The sequence below is a fragment of the Triturus cristatus genome, chromosome 5_1 (genome assembly GCF_964204655.1).
Source record: "Triturus cristatus chromosome 5_1, aTriCri1.1, whole genome shotgun sequence".
Lineage (NCBI taxonomy): Eukaryota > Metazoa > Chordata > Amphibia > Caudata > Salamandridae > Triturus > Triturus cristatus.
Genome location: NC_140587.1, coordinates 1,015,604,176 through 1,015,621,758, shown reverse-complemented (window position 1 = coordinate 1,015,621,758; position 17,583 = coordinate 1,015,604,176). Strand labels below are relative to the sequence as shown.

The 17,583-nt window shown below is 42.9% G+C and overlaps 1 protein-coding gene across 4 annotated transcripts in view; it reads right to left on the bottom strand.

Annotated features, from left to right (window-relative positions):
* LOC146832794 (TGF-beta receptor type-1-like) overlaps positions 1 to 17,583 on the bottom strand; it is a 1,867,988-nt gene that overhangs the window by 18,056 nt on the left and 1,832,349 nt on the right. The gene's annotated exons all lie outside the window — the stretch shown is intronic.

Below are 17,583 nucleotides of genomic sequence, written 5' to 3'. Positions count from 1 at the left end.
AACATATTTAAGCATTAGTACACGTTATTATTTAAAAGCATCAACACAAAACAAATAGCACACTTATTATATAACCGCACATTATTATTAAGCAACATATATGCATTCCCACGTGTAGTTTCTCTTGTTAATCATGTTGGTTAATCAGAATTTTCACACAAAACCAATAATTATCGATTATAGATTAATAATTTTAGTCACGACGAATAGACAAAACTGGAGCTTAAAACCCCGATAAATTTTCAACAGAAAACTCTGCTCCAGCAATCCCCCCTTTGGTGATATTATCACCAAATAAACAACCCAAAAAAAAAAAATATATTTTTGTCCCATTTTAGGAGAAATTGAAAATGTCTTTTTTCTCTTTTCACAACACTACACACCAGACTCCCTTTCATCATCCCTCTTCGTTTCCAGGTAAACATTCTCCCTCAATTCTTCTAATTCTATTTCTTGTGGATCTCTTTTTGACCTCTTTTGTTTCTTTTCAATATTTCTTTTAATTAATCTCTTTTTCCCTCCCCTGTTTTTACAACACAAACACACCAATCTTAGTATCAATAAAGCAACAATCACACATGTCAAAGGAAACAATATCTTACCTATAATAGTACTACCTATCTTAGCAATAAAACTCTTAACAGCAACTATTTTATTAGCTATTTTGGTCCAGATACTTTCAGCTTCCAGTGGTACCAATTCTTCATGCAAATCAGTAATATTTTTAATATAGACCTTCAGGTCTTTGCTTTCATCAGGAATGTAAGTGCAACAATGTTGAACTTTCAGCATTCCACGAACTCCACCCTCCTTGGCCAATAGAATATCAAGGGCAAGTCGATTTTGCATAGACATGGCACGTACGGCAATCATCTCCGTATTCACCAAAAGAAACCCTCCAGCGGTACTTGTCGATAAGCGATCCACCACTGTTGACAATTTCCGAATTCCATATGCATTTAAAGAAATTCCCACTGCTGGAATTAAAGCTCCAAAAATATCACCTACAATTTCGGACCAAGTTTCTCTCTTAAAACGTGTTAATAAATTAATATGTTCTACATCTTCTATTCTATCTATATGAAAGATCTTTGGAAAGACCAGGCCCACATAACATGTGCCATACCAATGGTCAGGCAACCTGTAATAAGCCTTGTTCCCACAAACATAATACACTCCTGGGAAAACTGGATCCTCTCCTCCCTTGAAACCCCATCCTGTTGCAATGAAGTATGTATCATGACACTCACTAGTCCCAACAAAATATGTATCATATTGGGATTTCCTCCTAGTAATGCATAGCTTACCCTTCTGTGGTGCATCTAGAGCTAAAGTTGGACTAGCCCCATTCCTCAACTCTTTCCCCATCTCAATGTCCCAAATTGTCTCACTCACTTTATATTTCCCTGCCTTTTCATGCATGCTCATTCTCCTTTCCTCTACCATGTTTAGAAAAGCCTTCTCCTCTTCTTTCAAACTACAAGTTAAATTGTTCTTAAAAATGTAATCTAATGTTAATTCTTCTTTTTCAATAAAAATCTCACCAAAAACGTTAGCTTCTTTAGCTGGATTCAGCCTTTTGTTCATAGGCAATTGCCCAAAAATGTTATCTTTGTTAGACATCTCATAATCTATTTTCCCTAACAAATAAAAAATACTACTCAGCACACTACATGAAATTCCATACGTAGCTGGTAAATGGTGGTAAGTAACACCCTCTGAAACGGATGCAGGTAACTGCATACATACGTAGCAATCCCTTACTTCCATTGTCTTCACATATTCATACAATAATTTTGAAAAAACATTACTAGAAAAATCATTAATTGACCTATCTTTATGTATGTAAGTATTACTAATTCTAGTTGGAACCACTTTTTGTGAATTATTTTCTACATTAGTCTCATTCTCAGTATGTATCTCAAATGTACCTATTGTAACTCTAAATGTAACTAATAAAGCTAAAACTCCCCATAATAGCATTAATAATCCAGTACAGCAGCAGCACATTCTACACCATCTTTTTAGGAAGGCACATCTACTTTGATTATTTTCTATGTTAGCCACTTTACTACTTTGACCGTGTCTTTGACTTAGCCTCTACTACTCCACTACTGCAATTCTTTATTTCTGGATTACTTCAGACAGCTAAATTTCAAACTTTCTTCTTTTCACTTTTCTCCAAGTGATTGCTTCAGTTCACTCAATTTGGATATTCATCACTCTTCACTTCGACTTCTTCAACATCAAATTGTATTAGATCTCCAACAACATCTTCAGTATCCGAATTTTCTCCAATGTCAGTAAAAACAACTTTTAAGATTCCAACAGACTTTTCCTCTCCCTCAACCACTTTTCTCAAGATCCCCTCCGGATTGTCTTGATTCACTGCTTCTTCTTCTTCTTCTTCAGACAGTGCTACATAAGACCATTCCGGTGATCTGTACTTTTGGTTGGGTTTTCTTATTCTTTGATCTCTTCTGATTCTTTCAACTCTTTCTGCTTTTCACCTTTTGCTGGATTTTGACTCGACACCTCATTCACTTGTTCAGCTTTCGATGTATTTGCTTGTGTCAATCTGTATCTTAGCCTCTTTACTCTATTGTTAGGCCAAAGATCTCCTCTTACAACCTTTTTTGGTCTTGTTTCTTTATTATTTCTTTCTCCAATCCAAGTTCTCTTTCTCAGAACTCGACCTTCTGATTTCTCATTCTCACTCTCGTCCGATTCTGTTTCAAATACCACTGTTTGAGACTTCCCTATTTCTTTCCCACCTCGGGTCTCCAACACGTAATCTTCTTGCTGTCTACTTGTCCCTTCACCTAGCTTATCAGGAATGTTCCCTACACCTCCTCGGGGGTGTTCCGCAATCTGTCCCTCTCTATCTTCTTCTGACCCTGCTTCTTCAGGTGTAATCTCAAGTGGATTTTCAACTTCCTCATCTGATTCAGAAGTAGTTACCGTGGAACTGCTCTTTTCTCTTCTTTCTTCTCCACTGCTTGTTAGAACTTCAGGCTCTCTCACAGAATCTGATCTCCCTTCTGTGACTCTCAATGTTTCTCTTGAAGTCTCCCCTGGAAAGAAAGAATCACCTGACCCTCTTTCTCCTTCACTCCTTCCAGAATTCTGATTCCTCCTCACTGGTTCAGCTTCTTCTTCATCACTTGAATCTGATTCTTCAAAATACTCCTTGCCAGTTCCTTCCTTTGGATTTGGAACTCTCAGAGTATGACTTGCATGTACCCAGTTTTTCACACCGGCACACTTTACTGCAGTCGTTGTAGTCAGAATAACTTGTCTTGGCCTTCCCCACCTTGGGACCAAGCAATTTCTTCTTCTGTGCACTTTAATCCTCACCCAGTCCCCTGGACTCAGATCATGAGCTTGCTTCTTCTCAAGTGTAGTAGCGTCTTCTCCAACCTGGTGAAACTGTCGTAAATAAAGTATTACGCACTCATAATTTCTATATGTATCAATATGATCATGCATAAAGAAAGAGGCTGAGTCTGTGGTATCAGGTTCAAAAGGGCTTTATTCCAATAACTCGAGTTATAGGGAGAATGGTTCCATCACCACAAGGGATCAGGAAGGGTCTTCTGCTCAGAATATTCTCCAACTTTATTCACAGAGTACAGTATATATACATTCAATAATATACGTAAGCAGGAGTGCTTCAGGCAGAGCAAGAGAGAATGAGATAAGAGCATGTGGGTGTGTAAGTAGGCGTGAAGGTGGGCGTCCATGTGGGCGTCCACGTGATGATCATTGGTGAATGTCATAGGTGGGTGGATACCTGGAGGGGGTTGCGTGATCAGCTGGAACTTTACTGGAACTTTGCCTTTCTTGTGCTCAACTCGAGCATGACGTGTAACTGACGTGGGGAAGGGCTGCTGTGCAATCGGGGAGTCTGGAAGTGAGACCTTCAGTGTCAGGACGACCAGTACATCTTGTATTATCTGATATCTAAAGTCCGGAGCAGGGACTGATCTGTGACATAGGTTGCCCATCACCAAGAGCCGATGTGGCATCTATTTCTTCATTCACTGCGTAGGCCTTACATGGGGGCTATGGGTTTTTCACTGACGTGAGCTTTGCAATCACACAAAAAGAGACAGAAAGGCTAGGCTCTCTCCTTTGCAGACGGATGGTGTTTATTCCTCCTTCTCCAGGCAGGAATGTGGTTCAGTAGGAGTAAGCAGATAACCGTGCTCAATACTGTCTCGGCACCTTGGACAGGGCCCCTTTGGCTGAGGCCCAAGTGTGCAAGGCCAAAGATATGCAGCTGCAGCTCTCAGAGCGTCTGAGGCCTGAAACCCCTTTTCGGCTCTTGGCTGAGCCACAAAAACGGGCTTTCATGAAATGACACGAGTGCAGGAAAACATGATGCAAAACGTGTAGGCCTCAATGCAGATTTGTCGTTTCTCTCATGGGAGACTGGATGATGGCAGGCCACGTTATAGCATAAGCATCATGACAGACAGGCCATGGAGGGGAAATGCATGGGATACATGCATGTGTACATAAAGCGTTGGGGGGCACATAGGGGACACATAGGTCTCATAGTTTTTATTTCCTCATTCCCTCCTTGTCCCCTAGTGGACCCTTCATGTCACATCTATTCTCATGAGACAGTCGATCTGTTCTTGCAGCATTATTTTTTCATTTTCAATGCTCTGTAAATGGGGATGAGGAACACATGCAGTAGCACACAGGCCGCAAACGGCCGGGCCACACTGCAGACATAGACAACAACTGAATATCATCAGTAGTATTAACCCACAGACGGTCAACACTTTCCATCCCCATGCCGATATTATTCCCCAGAGCCAACCGGACCAAGTCCACGTGCCTGGGTCTTGGTGTATGCTTTGGGCAATCTTGTGGAGCCTTGTTATTGCTTTGTATACAGACGGTGCGTTATTAGGGATGAAAACGCAACAGCTGGAGCCGATGATCCTACAAGCCCCGCCCCTATCCGCCAGGATGACGTCAAGAACAAGACGATTCTGAAGAACGACCATTCTCATAGCAGACTGTTCCTGGGTCAAGTTCCCCAGGGCTGATGCAGTCTCATTGGCAACTGTTTCTAGAATCCTTGTTAACCTGCGGATAAGTTTACTATTCTGGACGGGACCTATGAAGAAAAAGAATCCTTTGTTGAAATCTGTATATTGCTCCCAAGCTGTCTCAGTCTGGTCAATGCCGGAGGCATCGAGCCCTCGTCTGTGTCTGATAAGTGCTAGTTGGAGATCTTGATGATAGTTCGATGGGGCCAAGAAAACGGGTGGTAAAAGAAATGATATGTAGCACGTCCCACCCCAGTCTAAGGGCAGTTGCACATAGGCTGTCTGGCCACAAATAAAGTAGGTGTGTCGTGATGCTCTGAAATAGGACTTTCCTATGTCTTTAAACACTATTATAGTATTACACTCGCTGTGCCCCAAATGTACTGAGCCTTCTTTTCTGACACACAAGTCCCCTTTTACTGGCAGGACTGTAATTGAGGATGGACCTAAATTGTGTATGGGCTTGACATTCAACACTATAAAGTCGAGGGTCGCATTTCCTTGCAGATACTCTTCATTTTCTAGATCTGTACCTTTCCTTTGGGGAAGACCTTCTTCATCTGGGAAACATGCTTCATTCATGACTTTATTCAAGTTACCCCATACCCAGTCACCCCTACACTCCTTGTCTTGACATTCTTTGGCATCACCGTTGATTGATGTCATTAAGGCAAACCATGCTCCGCAAGAACCATTATGGGAGAACGGAAAAGGGAAAAGAGGCAACACTCCCTTCACCTTCTGATACGGGGGAAGTCGGCCCTAGACCCAGCAGTCTGTAGCATTGCTAGTCTGATGTGAATGGTGCAGCATCTGAATAAAGGTATTGTTGCGTAAGGCAAGTCGATATGATAGCTCATGGGATGGCAGATCACTAAATGTGTGCTTTATGGTATCATTAGTGGAGGAATGTAAGAGTGAGGCAATAGGAGGAAAAATAGCATGTAGTATTAAGCTGATACATATTATCGTGATGCATAGAAGAAATAGAAAAATCAAGGTCACTATACATCTACTACGTAATATTTTACAGTATTTTCTTTTCATCTTGCTCTTTTTATCATTATTATTGTCCGAGATCTTATGCAAGCCAGAATACATGTTCAACCGCTTCACCACCTAGTGGACTTAATTGATCAAACGGGTTCTGACTTTTTAGATCTAAGTTTAGCTTTGTACTCCTGCTGGAGAGTCTCCTCTAGTAAAGGGGGCTCAAAGTCTGAAAAGTTTGTGTCCTTTTTAAAAGAATCGTTATTCCCGAAGTAGCGTTTACAATGATGAAGATGAACCCATCCTTTCCGTCCTTCGACTTTAACGGCTGTCCTCGTTGTTAATAACACTAACTTCGGCGCCTTCCACCTCGGCTCAAGAGGGCTCGATCTATCAAAGTTCCTTATTAGGACATAATCCCCAGGAGCGATGGAGTGTTCCTTGACCTGGGTGTTGTCAGGGAAGGCGGCAGCAACCTGCGAACGACAAGAGAGTAGTGCAGACATCAAGGAAGCCAGGTAATCTGTCAGCATGTTACTATCAACATCAGTAATCTTTTTAGGCATTGGAGTGCCCCACATATTCGGTGGTCTACCAAAGACCACTTCATAGGGAGATAAGCCTGTTCTAGAATGGGCTACCATTCGCATGTAAAAGAGGGCAACCGGCAGGGCTACCATCCAATCTACACCTTTGTCTGCGCAAATCTTTGCTAGTTTTATCTTTAAGGTCTGATTGTGTCTTTCTACAAGGCCTGCTGCCTCAGGATGTCGTACGCAGTGGAACTTCCAGGTATACCCTAACAGAAGGGACACCTGTTTCATGAGTTCAGAGGAGAAAGGCTGACCGTTGTCGGAATATACGACACGCGGTAATCCATAACGTGGGAAATACTCTCGCACCAATTGTCTGGCGGTAGTTACAGCAGTATAATCAGGGACTGGATAAGCTTCTGTCCACCTTGTCAGTGAACATACTACTACCAGGACATATTTGTAACCTCTACATCTGTCCATTTGGATATAATCCATCTGGAGGACTTCAAAAGGGTGGTCAGGTGGATGGAATCCACCTTGTTCCATCGGAATGCCTTTACCTGGATTGAATTGGCAACGGATCATACATGTTCTGACCTTTTGTTTCGCTGCTGCACGCAGGTGCTTGTTGAACCATATATTCTGCAAGCTGTCTAGCATTGCTTTCTCTCCTAAGTGTGCAGGACTATGTGCGGTATTTATGATCACTTGTACCATCGAATCAGGAAGAAACCATGTTGCTTTGCCCTTAGTCATCCAACCCTGATCAGTCAGTACCCCTCCTTGTTCCGACCATTTCTTTAATTCGTCTAGAGTAGCATGTGTCTGTATGTCTTGTACATCCCTGGAAGGATCCCTGACTGTCATGGCTTTGGTCATTGATGGTATCTGTGAGTTCGTCATGTCTAGTGGGGTCTGAGCTGTCTGTTTAGCAGTTTGGTCTGCCAGATCATTGCCTTGAGAAATGGTATCTGTGGCTTTAGTATGTGCTTTACATTTCAGGATAGCTATGGCTGTCGGCAAATGTATCGCTTCCAGAAGGGCTTGTATAAGGGGGCCATGCTGTATCTTGGCCCCGTGAGAGGTCAAGAAACCTCTTTCTCTCCACAGTACTCCGAAATCATGAACTACCCCATATGCGTATTGTGAATCGGTGTAAATGTTTACTCTCAAGTGCTTAGCTCTTATGCATGCTTGTGTCAGGGCGATGAGCTCTACTGCTTGTGCTGACAGTATGTCTATTCTTTTAGTCTCTATGATTTCAGTAGCAGTGGTCACTGCATACGCTGCCACTAATTCTCCCGCCCCCGTCCTCATGCATGAGCCGTCAACATAGAGTGTTAGGTCAGGGTCTGGGAGTGCAACGTCTGTCAAGTCTTGTCTTGGCTTAGTCACGGTATGTATTACTTCAACACAGTCATGTGGGGAAACGTTTTCTGTATTGGAGGGCAAAACAGTAGCAGGATTCAATATGTTGCATCGTCTGATCTCTATGTGTGGTTGAAATAACGTCAGCTCATAACCTGTCAGTCTCGCTACAGTCAGGTGTTGGGTTTGTGTTCGGTTCAAGAGAACCTCCACTGCGTGTGGTACTTGTACTGTCAGGGGGTGGCCCAGCACTATCGAGTCACTTTGTCTTATGGCTAAGGCTGTTGCTGCAACAGATTTTAGGCACGCAGGCAAAGCCTGTGCTACTGGGTCCAATGTACTAGAAAAATAAGCACAGGGCTTGTGTTTTCCTGCATGATCTTGTGTTAGGACAGATAGTGCTGTTCCATCCCGCTCTGTCACAAAAAGCATAAAAGATTTGTTGTAATCAGGGATCGCTAAAACTGGTGCTTGACATAAAGCTCTTTTTAATTCTTCAAATGCCACAGTGTGTTCTTGTGTCCAAGGGAGGACATTAGTAGAAGCTGCCTCCTGTGTCGTCAACTGTATTAGGGGCTTGGCTATGTAAGCATACTGGGGGATCCACTGCCTGCAATATGAAGTGAGGCCAATGAATGCACGTACCTCCTTTTGTGTCTTGGGCTGTGAAAGGCCAGAAATCAATTGAATACGTTCTGGTGTCAGTCGCCTACCCTCCTTGGATAGCAAGTGCCCAAGGTACGCCACTTGCTGTTCACAGAATTGTAACTTCGAAGGGGACACTTTGTGCCCCTTGTCAGCCAGAAAGTGTAAAACCGTGAGTGATGCATCTTCGCAGTCAGTTTCTGATCTTGCAGTGATGAGAATGTCATCTACGTACTGTATCAGTGCTGTAGTGGTAGGCATATGAATACTGTCTAGTTGTCGTTTGAGTGCCTGACTGTAGATGCTAGGACTTTCTGTGAAGCTCTGTGGTGCTCTTGTGAATCTGAAGCTGCGGCCTTTTAAACTGAAACCAAAAAGATATTGGCTGTCTGGATGTATTGGGATACTGAAAAATGCGTGCAATCGGTGAGTCTGGAAGTGAGACCTTCAGTGTCAGGACGACCAGTACATCTTGTATTATCTGATATCTAAAGTCCGGAGCAGGGACTGATCTGTGACATAGGTTGCCCATCACCAAGAGCCGATGTGGCATCTATTTCTTCATTCACTACGTAAAGGCCTTACATGGGGGCTATGGGTTTTTCACTGACGTGAGCTTTGCAATCACACAAAAAGAGACAGAAAGGCTAGGCTCTCTCCTTTGCAGACGGATGGTGTTTATTCCTCCTTCTCCAGGCAGGAATGTGGTTCAGTAGGAGTAAGCAGATAACCGTGCTCAATACTGTCTCGGCACCTCGGACAGGGCCCCTTTGGCTGAGGCCCAAGTGTGCAAGGCCAAAGATATGCAGCTGCAGCTCTCAGAGCGTCTGAGGCCTGAAACCTCTTTTCGGCTCTTGGCTGAGCCACAAAAACGGGCTTTCATGAAATGACACGAGTGCAGGAAAACATGATGCAAAACGTGTAGGCCTCAATGCAGATTTGTCGTTTCTCTCATGGGAGACTGGATGATGGCAGGCCACGTTATAGCATAAGCATCATGATAGACAGGCCATGGAGGGGAAATGCATGGGATACATGCATGTGTACATAAAGCGTTGGGGGGCACATAGGGGACACATAGGTCTCATAGTTTTTATTTCCTCAAAACACAGAATGAACTGCGTCAGCCAGGCCTTTACAGTAATCCAAAATCATGTCATCAGTTATTGTCATCAACTTATTGACAGGCACAAATGCATGACGCATTGCACGTCCCATCAAGATCTCATGTGGACTCAAACCAGTAGTTCTATCTGGAGTAGATCTAATAGTCATTAGCACTAGAGGCAAGACATCAGGCCATTTCATTCCAGTGGCTAAACACATCTTACCAATCCTGTTCTTTATCGTGCCGTTCATCTGTTCCACAACGCCAGAAGCCTCTGGTCTGTATGCACAATGTAGCTTCTGCTGTATGCTCAATGCTTCACAAATTAAACTCATGAGCTCATTATAGAAGTGTCCACCTCTATCAGACTCAATCGTTACTGGAAACCCGTACCTAGGAATCAACTCTCTTAACAGTAACTTTGCCACTGTTATTCCATCATTTCTCCTGGTCGGATAGGCCTCCACTCACCTCGAGAACAAACACACTACCACTAGAACATACCTCAATCTGTTCACTTGTGGCATTTCAATGAAATCAATCTGCATTCTCGTAAAAGGACCACCTTCTCTGCCTATCGTTCCCAGACTCACCACTGTCTTTTTCCCAGTGTTAAATTGCTGACAAATCAAACATCTTTGACAAATGCTTTCTGCAATCATCCTGAACTTTGCATTATACCAAGTCTGTTTAAAAGACCTGATCATCGCATCCCTTCCCAAATGTCCCTGGCCATGATACATCCTTGCCATTGTCGACAGCATAGAGTTTGGCATAACTGGTCTACCATCTCTATAGATCCAAACATGATCTGTTTCTCTTGGGGCACAACCTGCCTTGATCCAGTCTTTCTTTTCTTCCTTTCCTGCCTCATCCTGCAACTGTTTCACCTCATCCCACGTTTCTAGGACATTAGTAAACATCACAGAAGAAAAAGACATTTCCCTTTCTCGTTCCCTATTAATCGAGTGATTATTTTTAGCACAATATTGTGCTATATCGTTTGCAAAACGATTTCCAAGTGTCACAAAATCATCTCCTTGTCCATGCGCAGCACATTTTATAACTGCTAATTCTTTAGGCAGCTGTATCGCCTCAAGTAATTTTCCAATCACTTCAGCATTCTTTATTGGAGTTCCACTCGACGTCAAAAAATCTCTCTGTAGCCAAAGCTGGCCAAAATCATGCACAACTCCAAATCCGTACTGACTATCAGTCATTACAGTCACTCTCAGATTCTTCCCAATTTCACAAGCTTTCGTCAATGCCACCAATTCAGCAACTTGTGCAGATTTTACTCCTTTTAATGGTGAAGCTTCCATCACTTCTGAAACCTTGCACACTGCATATGCTGCACTCAGCACACCATCATCATTCCTCAGACATGATCCATCCACAAACAGGACATGATCACTCTCAGGCAATGGAAGATCTCTTATGTCTGGTCTCGGTTTTGTACAGTAATCAAGCACATCCAAACAATTGTGATCATCTTCTTTCACACCCACATTTTCATTATCTGGCAACAATGTTGCTGGATTCACATTCACACATCTCTCAAGAGTCACATTTGATGCTCCCAAAATGACTTTCTCATATTTAGTCAGCCGACTATGTGACATGTACTGAGTTCTGCTTCTTGTCAAAAGAATTGCCACATTATGAGGTACGAATACCCTTACAGGATATCCCATTATTATTCCCTCACTCTGTTCCAGACTTCTACATGTTGCAGCTACAGATTTTAGACAACCTGGTAAACCCACAGCTACAGGGTCAAGTGTCGATGAGAAGTACGCAATAGGCCTTCTCAGTTGTCCATGCTTCTGAATTAACACTGAAAGTGCACATCCATTTCTCTCACTGCAGTACAACTCAAACTCTTTTTCATAGTCTGGCATACCCAAAGCAGGGGCTTCACACATTCTGCTCTTTAACTCCTCAAATGCTGCCATTTGTTCTCCATCTAGTTCCAATGGGTCTTTCATCTCACTCTTTGTCAGCTTAATCAGTGGCTTTGCTATCAGGGAGAAATTACTAATCCACTGACGACAATAACCCACCATCCCCAGAAACATCCTCACTTCTCTCTGGGTCCTTGGGGCTCTCATTCCCCTGATAATTTTGATCCTGTCATCAGTCACCTTTCTCAGACCCTTTTCAACATTGTGTCCAAGATAATGCACCTCTTTCTTGCAAAATTGCAATTTGGCTGGAGATACCTTTAACCCTCCATCTGCAAGATGATTCAGTAAAGCTATGGTATCCACTTCACAAGCTTTACGTGTCTTTGATGCCACAAGTAGGCCATCAATATACACTAGTACTGAGCTTTCAGGCATGATCAAACTCTCCAATGATTTTTTCAATAACTGATTGAATATCGAAGGACTCTCTGTATACCCCTGTGGGATACGACACCATGCTAAAATACGCTGGCCAAACCTAAATGCAAAAATCGGCTGGCTGTCATGATGCAATGGAATTGAAAAGAAAGCATGACACAAATCAATCACTGTGTACCACTCAGCATCATGTGGAATCTGATACAAAATCACTGATGGATTTGGCACAATGGGACAACATGCCACCACAATGTTATTAACTTTTCTCAAATCTTGTACAATCCTGAACTTCCCATTAAGTTTCTTTAGCCCCATTATCGGTGAATTACACGGGCTACTCAGTAGTTCTCTCAAAACTCCCTGCTGAATCATTTTCTCAATTATAGGAGTTATTCCTTCAATTATTTCTGGTGTCATTTTGTACTGAGGAATGTTAGGATAAGTAATTCCCTCTTTCACTGAAATTTTCACAGGATCTACATTATTCATCAATCCCACATCCTCTCCAGTAAAATCCCAAACTGTCTTTTTCACTGTGTCTCTCAGCTCTTGAGGCAAATCCTCTGGATTAAACACAGCATATGTACCAACCATCTCATTTTCTCTATTATCTAGAGTCATTCGGTACAAAACATCCTCATCTTGTGTTTCAAATGCTATTCCATCCGGAGTACAAAAAATTGTACAATTCATCTTGCATAGCAGGTCCCTGCCTAACAAGTTCACTGGACTAGTGTCACAGACCACAAATCTGTGCATGTCCGAAAATTTCCCTATTCTTACCCTTACTGGTTCAGTAAGACGTGTCTTGATTTGTGTATTAGCTACACCAACTACTTGGATTGCTTCATCCGAGAGAGGAAGATTTCTAATATCTGCTGACCTGACAGTTGATCTAGTCGCACCTGTGTCTACTAAAAAAGTAACACTTTCTTCATTTATTTTCCCATCTACAAATGGTCCTGCCTGGTCTATTTCTAGAGTTGCACCAAGTATGCACTCTTCCTCCTCTCCTCGGCACCGTCAATAATCACCTTCAGACTCACTCCCTTCATTCTTTAACAAATACTGTTGTACCTGGTTAGAACGCCTTGGTTTGTTTACCTGCTCATCATTGTAGAATCCTGAATCCTGATTGTACTTTTGTGACCCTCTATTCTGCGGCAAGGGCGGTTTTGGCTCTTGGCTCTGCTGTCTCACAACCTTCTGTTGTTGCTGCTGTTGATTATTTCCCTCATTCTGCACCTGTTGATTTAAGGGTTTACTCTCGTTATTCGCTAATGGTGGATTGGTACATTCAGATCTCCAATGTCCCAGTTGGCCACAGTTGTGACAAGGGAACTTTTTCTTTGCTTCCTCCAGATTCCCCTTTCCTTTCCCTGCATTTCTGGGCCTATTCCCTGCATTATTTGCCTGTTCCACCAACTGTGCTTCTTGTCTCTCTGCAACTTTCACTTGTGCCCACATTGCCTTTTCTTTCAGCTTCTCTGTTTTGCTTCAATTTCATCACTGAAGTACTTCGCATGTCTCAGAATCTCATCTATTTTCTTACTCTGCCAGTCCACTGTATGCTCACGAATTCTCTCACTAATCTCAGGTCTCAGGCCATATACAAATCTGTATACAAAATGACTCAAATCTTTGTCACCCAGGTGTTCATCCCTACTGAATTGTTTAAAAGCCAGTATCAGCCTTTCATAAAAAGCATGAACTGATTCTTTTGCTTCCTGATGTGTTCGATCTATCTTAACCCAGTCTGTCTCTTTTGGAGGTACTTTACTTTTCAGGTATACAATCACCTGATCATACTTCCTCATTACCTCTGGATCTGGCGCTCCTGTTCTCTGATCTCTTGGATATTCTTCAGTAGGCCAACTTACAACTATTTTACACTCAGCCCATAAGTCTGCTGGAACAATTATATCAAACAGACTATTCAGGTCAATCCACAGCACTTTTGACAATTTCACAAACCTGTCTACCTGCCTATACCATTCGACGGGCTTTTCTCTCAGTCGAGGGAAATCATTCGTAAATGACAAAATATCCTGTCTGGTCCATGGAACATGTACCTATCCTCCTCCTGGTATTTCTCTCATAGGATAAGCATCCACTGTTTTCTCTTTTTCTCTCACAGGAAATGCTGAATAAGTCCTATCCACTGATTCTTCCCTTTTCTTGTACCACCTATCCTTCCATTTTTCTACATCACCCCATTTTCGCAATAATGCAATCATTTCCTTAATCTGTCCTGTTCTACCAGCACCATTCAGATTTTCAATATCTTTGTCCGTAAAATCCATCCTGTAAGACTTCTGCAATGCTTTCACCTTATCAATGTCAACTCCTTGTTCATTCGCTATTGCTCTTAACCTGTCATGTGTATTTTTAGCTCTCCAGGTAATGTTTTTGCACATAAATAACAATTCTCCATCATGATGATTTTTGAGAATATCTGTAGGAATTGTCCCTGCAACAAGCTCCTCTAATTCTATGCGTAACCTGGCCACATCAATTGCCTGTGAATCTATATCCCTCCTTTGAAGAACTCTCATCCATTCATTCAAATCTTCAGCTGTTATTTCAGTAGATTTTTTCACTGGAACCACTTTCTCTGGCATCCTTTGTGGTTCTAAAATTGGCATCCCTGAACAACTAGTATCACTAGTTTCCAATCTTGAATTAAACTGTACCTCTAATCCTCCACTGCATGTGTCACGTCTGGATTGTCTCAAATCATCATTACTCCCTGTCCTTTTTCCTGACTCTCCTGAGGGACCAGCCAAACTTGTCAACTTATTCCCAACATATGGAACCACCAAACCATTTTCACCCGTCCTCTGCTTATCAAAAATAGGCATAACCGGACCTATGGTTACAGGCACCGTAACAGCTTCTAGATTCTTTGTCAATTCTCTAATCTTTTCAGTCAGTTCAGATGTAGTTCTGGCTAATTCTTTCGTATTCTCGTCACCACATCTTTTCTCTCTCTCTCTTTCTCTGAAAGAGCTACCACTTCTTAAATCAGGTGTCACAACTTCTGTCTCAATGATACGCAATGTATCTCTTATCGGAGAAGCAACTGGTGTGCTCTCTTCTGGTTCTGGTCTATATGGAGGTGGTCTCTTGTACATCATGTCATCCAAGACCTCATCCTCATAATCATTAACTCCATATCTTTTCACTTCTGCCTCAGGAACCCTTTCCGTACCTTTCCTTTCTTCCCTCTCGTCAACTGTTCTCATAGGATATAATCCTTCTGACATACTAGCATCTCGCCATCTCCTCATTCGATCATGATGAGTTTCACGATCATATTTCCTCCCGAACATGTACCTATAGTTGCCTCCAGACCTCTGTTTTTCTCGCTCATGTACTTCATCTTCCCATTCCACCAATGCCTCAAACTGTGTTGGCCTCGGTCTTGGGTCAAGACAGAACATCTTCTCTCGTAAATTTCTCAACACAGCCATATTAAATGAACCATGTTCCGGAAAAGCCAAAACACCATCCTCTCTAGTGTACCTAACCCAATTGTCTAACCATATACAGGTATGATACCCATACTTCGCAGCCATGAAGGATGCAGGCGTTTTCGTTGGAGGTAACAATTCACCTTCTCTTGTTTTAACATCTTTATCCTTGTCAAACCATCTTTTAATTTTCCCGAACAAGGATTTCTTCTTTTTCTCTTCTTGGTAATACATTTTAGCGTTTACCAAAACTTTCTAATCCCTTCCGTAATACAACTGTACTGTACGATATTTCATTGAAATAACAGCGCGACTCACACCAACGCACCAATCCTGGAGCGTCTACGTCACCTTGTACCCCTTCCAATCCTTGCGCGGCTCACACCAACGCACCAATCCCAGCGCGAGCACTGTTCTGATCCACTATCCAATCAGAGCGCGGTCTCTATGACATCATCAGTCGCTGCAGTTGCTCCTGCTCCTGTCTCCTGTCTCCTGTCACTTGTCTACCCCTCCTTTACAAAATTTTCTCAGTAGACTTCGTGTCAAATTCTACAAAATCTATTAGTTACAACATATAAACATCTCCATTGTCTGCTTCGCTAACCATAGAATAGTAAAGAAAATCTATTTCACAAGAATCCCGTCTTTCCCTGAAACAGCACTCACTTCTGCTTCACTACGGAATTAATACTCTCGTTGACACAGTAGCACATCCCTCTACTCTGCCCTTCTAACATGCATTTATTAACTGTTTCCTCTAGGACTGCTCCAAAGAGTCTTACAATCAACTAAATGCTCATACATTCACGCACTTTCATACAAGGAATGTAGTACATACACACAGAATCCTGCTTTTCCCGAGAACAGCAATCAGTGTGCCCTACTACAGAATTATAACACACATTAACCAAACAGTGTTTACCTCTGTTCAGTTCTTCAAACAAGCTCAGAGAATACCTATTACTTCCCCCAGCGATAAGCTTTAACGGCAAACCTTACGGATCCCTGGGACTTAAGACCAGAGTTTCACAGATAACCTTCGCTACCATCCACACTCCTTTTATACAAGAAATATATCCCTAATAGTAACACACGACGATGTCACTGATTCCGAACCTAGACAATGTGACGCGCAACTTCAATTGTCACACGTTTTCTCCTGCATACGTACAGGACCAACAATCCTGTATGGGAGACCAGGGGAGCAGGTGAGTGCTGACCCCACTACCTTTGACTGTGCACCTTTTTCGTGGCTGTCACTTCTGGCATTGTGTCCAGGTGTGACAGACATGCAATGAGGTTTAGAGTGGGTCCCATGGGGGGGAAAGGCTTATGTCTGTCATGCAGAGCATGAAGTAATTCCTGTGTGCACTCCTCAGTTGCATTGTGCTTAATGTGATATTCACTGCATAGTGCATGACACATTCAGCCTGGCAAATCCTTGGTGGCATTTTTTGGCTATTGTCCTGAGGTGATTCAGTGGTCCCCCCGGTGTGACAGGTGACTGTACCCACAGATGTGTATGAGTTATGGGGAGCTGTGGTGAGAGTGTCCAAGTGATGTGTACGCCCTCCTGGACATTGATGTGTGTGAAGGTTCCTTGTCATGTGGGTGAGTGTCTATGTGAAGTGTTGCACCACAGCTGCATGGAGGAGGCAACAGCTCTACCCATCTGATGTGAGAAGTAAGCCGTGCTGTGTGTCTGACTTGCTGAGCTAGCCCGACACCTGTGACACCCCACATGCAAGTGGCACATGTGCAGAGTGAGGTATGTATCCGCTGTTGCCAATGGCAGGTGATTGATCTGTGCCTGTGTGTGTCTGTGTACTCTGCTGAGGTTGCGTCAGTGGGCTGGGGCATGTAACTGCTTTGAGGTGCTGTCCATCAGCCTGGTGTTACATGTGATGCACAGTGTGTGCCATGATCAGGGAGTGTGTCGCACCACTCCTGCCACCTGTGTAGTTTCAATGCCATGTAGTGCACTGGGGCTTCCACAGAGGCCAATGTCGATATGAGTAAGATGGGATTCCTTGGCAGCATCCTATGCCC